Here is a 5,340-nt window from a genome sequence, read left to right as displayed (position 1 = left end):
CCATTAGGGTGGGCCAGGGGTGACTCTAGAATGTGTTTGTATGATATGGGCATCAAATGAAAGATGGTAATGAGTATTTTAAAAGGGAGTAATCCTTAGTTCTATAGGTGGACGCCTTTTCGAGATATCGCCATAAAGGTGGACCAAGGGTGACTCTAGAATGTTTGTACGATATGGGTATCAAACGAAAGGTGTTACTGAGCATTTTAAGAGGGAGTGGGCATGAGGTCTATAGGTGGACGCCTTTTCGAGATATCGTCATTAGGGTGGGCCAGGGGTGACTCTAGAATGTGTTTGTACGATATGGGTATCAAACGAAAGGTGTTACTGAGCATTTTAAGAGGGAGTGGGCATTAGGTCTATAGGTGGACGCCTTTTCGAGATATCGCCATTAGGGTGGGCCAGGGGTGACTCTAGAATGTGTTTGTACGATATGGGTATCAAACGAAAGGTGTTACTGAGCATTTTAAGAGGGAGTGGGCATTAGGTCTATAGGTGGACGCCTTTTCGAGATATCGCCATTAGTGTGGGCCAGGGGTGACTCTAGAATGTTTGTACGATATGGGTATCAAACGAAAGGTGTTACAGAGCATTTTAAGAGGGAGTGGGCATTAGGTCTATAGGTGGACGCCTTTTCGAAATATCGCCATTAGGGTGGGCCAGGGTGACTCTAGAATGTGTTTGTACGATATGGGTATCAAATGAAAGGTGGTAATGAGTATTTTAAAAGGGAGTAATCCTTAGTTCTATAGGTGGACGCCTTTTCGAGATATCGCCATAAAGGTGGACCAAGGGTGACTCTAGAATGTGTTTGTACGATATGGGTATCAAGCGAAAGGTGTTACTGAGCATTTTAAGAGGGAGTGGGCATTAGGTCTATAGGTGGACGCCTTTTCGAGATATCGCCATTAGTGTGGGCCAGGGGTGACTCTAGAATGTTTGTACGATATGGGTATCAAACGAAAGGTGTTACTGAGCATTTTAAGAGGGAGTGGGCATTAGGTCTATAGGTGGACGCCTTTTCGAAATATCGCCATTAGGGTGGGCCAGGGTGACTCTAGAATGTGTTTGTACGATATGGGTATCAAATGAAAGGTGGTAATGAGTATTTTAAAAGGGAGTAATCCTTAGTTCTATAGGTGGACGCCTTTTCGAGATATCGCCATAAAGGTGGACCAAGGGTGACTCTAGAATGTTTGTACGATATGGGTATCAAACGAAAGGTGTTACTGAGCATTTTAAGATGGAGTGGACATTAGGTCTATAGGTGGACGCCTTTTCGAGATATCGCCATTAGGGTGGGCCAGGGGTGACTCTAGAATGTTTGTACGATATGGGTATCAAACGAAAGGTGTTACTGAGCATTTTAAGAGGGAGTGGGCATTAGGTCTATAGGTGGACGCCTTTTCGAAATATCGCCATTAGGGTGGGCCAGGGGTGACTCTAGAATGTGTTTGTACGATATGGATATCAAATTAAAGGTATTAATGAGGGTTTTAAAAGCGAGTGGCCCTTAGATGTATATGTGAAGGCGTTCTCGCAATATCGACCAAAATGTGGACCAGGTGATCCAGAAAATCATCTGTCGGGTACTGCTAATTTATTTATATATGTAATACCACTAACAGTATTCCTGCCAAGATTCCAAGGGCTGTTGATTTCGCCTTGTAGAACTTTTTCATTTTCTTCTACTTAATATGGTAGGTGTCACACCCATTTTACAAAGTTTTTTCCAAAGCTATATTTTGCGTCAATAAACCAATCCAGTTACCATTTTTCATCCCCTTTTTGTATTTGGTATAGAATTATGGCATTTTTTTAATTTTTCGTAATTTTCGATAACGATAAAGTGGGCGTGGTTATGGTCGGATTTCGGCCATTTTTTATAGCAAGATAAAGTGAGTTCATATAAGTAGGTGGGTAAAGTTTAGTAAATATATATCGGTTTTTGCTCAAGTTATTGTGTTAACGGCCGAGCGGAAGGACAGACCGTGGACTGTGTATAAAAACTGGGCGGGGCTTTCACCGATTTCGCCCTTTTTCACAGAGAACAGTTACCGTCATAGAATCTATGCCCCTACCAAATTTGAGAAGGATTGGTAAATTTTTGTTCCATTATGGCATTAAAAGTATTCTAGACAAACTAAATGAAAATGGGCGGAGCCACGCCCATTTTGAAATTTTCTTTTATTTTTGTATTTGGTTGCATCATATCATTACAGGAATTGAATTTTGACTTAATTTACTTATATACAGTAAAGATATTAAATTTTTTGTTAAAATTTGAATTAAAAAAAAATTTTTTTTAAAAAGTGGACGTGTTCTTCATCCAATTTTGCTAATTTTTATTTAGCACATATATAGTAATAGTAGTAGCGTTCCTGCCAAATTTCATCATGATATCTTCAACGACTGCCAAATTACAGCTTGCAAAACTTTTAAATTACCTTCTTGTAAAAGTGGGCGGTGCCACGCCCATTGTCCAAAATCTTACTAATTTTCTTTTCTGCGTAATAACGTCAACCCATCTACCAAGTTTCATTGCTTTAACCGCCTTTGGCAATGAATTATCGCATTTTTGCGGTTTTTCGAAATTTTCCATATCGAAAAAGTGGGCGTGGTTATAGTCCGATATCGTTCATTTTAAGTAGCGATCTGAGATGAGTGCCCAGGAATCTACATACCAAATTTCATCAAGATACCTCAAAATTTACTCAAGTTATCGTGTTAACGGACAGACGGACGGACGGACGGACATGGCTCAATCAAATTTTTTTCGATACTGATGATTTTGATATATGGAAGTCTATATCTATCTCGATTCCTTTATACCTGTACAACCAACCGTTATCCAATCAAAGTTAATATACTCTGTGAGCTCTGCTCAACTGAGTATAAAACTTGTAAAATAAAATATTTGTAAAAGCACATGTTCCATTTTATGTAATACGAGCGACTAACACTTTTCTTATTTCGGGTTTTTTTTTTTTTGAGTTACGATACCATTAAAGAAAATGAGCGACATACACACAAACTTATATATATAAGAACCTACCACTTTTTTACCATTTTTAAGAGCCGGGTATTTTTTTTGAACAGGTTACTTTATAGATCGTGGTACTTTTTTTTAGAGCCGGGTACATTTCGGATTCGGGTACTTTTTAGAATCGAGTACATTTTCGGAACCGGGTACTTAATAAACCGAATACTTTTTTTTTGAACCGGGTACTTTTTAAAATCTTTTACTATTTCAGAACGGGTATTTTTTTTAGAATCGAATACTGTTTTAGAGAGGGAGGTATTTATCTAAACCGGGCCCCGTTTTCAGAAGCAGGTACTTCTTAAGAAGAGGGTACGTTTTTAGAGCCGGCTAAGCAACTTGCCTTTATATCATATGTATAAGATCCTGTTAGTCCTTATAAAATGTTGATACTACATATTGCTCAAAACTTTCTTCTGTGACAAAAAAGGGACGAAGAGTCACGCTGTAAGTGCGAAATGTAAAAATATTTATAAGGAATATTATATATTTGGAGATCAAAAATATAACTCTTCAAAAACAACATGCCGCACGAGAGTATACAGATTTGCAAAGAAAATGCATAGACAAAGGTATTGAATTGGCTGACAACGTCATTTTGAAGCGAAAAAGTCCGGAGGTAAACCCGAAATTATCCATAAAAGAAAGTATATGTTGGATTTTTTGAAACGGTGTGCCTAATATTGCCTTGAAACACTCTTAAAAAAGATCCCTTAATAATCTTGAAATAGTTCCAAAAAGAAAACAAGTAAAGTTGTCTAAGTTTGGGTGTAACCAAACATTATATACTCAGCGTGAGCTTCAATTGCACATTTCATTTCAGATAAATTACTTTTCTACATAACAGTGGCACCGACCGTTAAAAAAAAAAATCTCCCGATTTCCTCTTACAATAAAACTTGATAAGTGAAATATCATTGATTCAAAACTATTTTTATGCTAAGTTATAGCTGATTATTCTAGTCTACGACCCTTTTAAACTTATTTTATATCTAAGTTGCCGTAGTCTTTAACCGATCCCTTCCAGTTTTACTCGAACTATTTTGTAATATAGGGAAAATTTGATTGATATGAAGCTCTTTTTTGCAAAGATATAGCTTATTTTATTCGTCCACGACCCGTTTAAAAATCTTGTATATAAAAGTGGGCGTGGTCCTTAGCCAATTTCGTAAATTTTTCTTCAAAGCATTCCTTATAGTAAAGGCAACCTCTCTGCCGAATTTTATTACGATAGGTTTAACGATTTTTGATTTATGATTAATAATATTTGTAAGATTGATTTTATCATAAGTGGGCGGTGCCAAGCCCATTTAAAAAAAATTTTATCAAGAATCTCAATATCAGTCCACACCTCAAATTTCAACATTCTAGGTGTACTATTTACTAAATCATCATGTTTTTTGTGTTTTCCAAAATGTTATATATATAAAAAGTGGGCGGAAAATGCCCCGAAAGCAATCTCGAAACGTTCGAGCATAGGCCCGAACTGGCGCAAAATTATCGCGAAATGTTCCAAAGATGGCCCAAAATAGGCTCATACTGATCCAGATATAGCCCCAAAATGACCTAGCACGACCCACAGAAAGCCGTGATATGATCCAAAAATAGCCTTGAAGTAATCTGCAACTTGTCCCGGAAGGATACTGAATTATCGTAAGTAGCCCGAAAACGGACAACTTTTTAAAAATAATTTAGACCAAATTCATACAAATCATGAACCATTTCCACATATTACAAATCAAAAAGTTGGGATATCTGGATGTTTCAATGTCGGGATGATCAGATGTTGCCTTTGTAACTCCATCACACAAGAACGGCTGAGCTTATTTTAGGTGAAACTTGGCTCACAGGTAGCCAATACTCCTGAAAGATCTATTGAGCATATTTTCTTTAAAGTTTCTGAGGAGTGTCTGGGAATAGCCTCAAAATTATCCATAAAACAATCCCTAAATACTCCTTATCGTAGTTTTGAAATGATTGTAATCATCTTGAAACTATCATGTAGCGATCTAGCAAATAATCCGAAATTATGAAATAGTTCCGAATCGATCTCGCAATAGTCCCAAAATACTCAGAATGACAGAATGGACTTTCTTGTGCCGATAACTGCTCCCTGTGCAACCTTCACCCCAATCATTGCCCCGAGAGAGGAATGCAGAAGGGAATTATGTGGAGCAAATGACCAGTTAACTTGTTCACGAATGGCTTGAAGTTGGACGGAAAATTTGGTGGTGGGGTCTTACGTCAAGGGCTAAATGCAAGCCACAAGTTTAAGTTGGTTGATCACTGCAACGTCTTTC

The sequence above is a fragment of the Eurosta solidaginis genome, chromosome 5 (assembly GCF_040869045.1).
Source record: "Eurosta solidaginis isolate ZX-2024a chromosome 5, ASM4086904v1, whole genome shotgun sequence".
Lineage (NCBI taxonomy): Eukaryota > Metazoa > Arthropoda > Insecta > Diptera > Tephritidae > Eurosta > Eurosta solidaginis.
The sequence above is the reverse complement of the archived record's forward strand: the minus strand, read 5'-3'. Positions refer to the sequence as shown.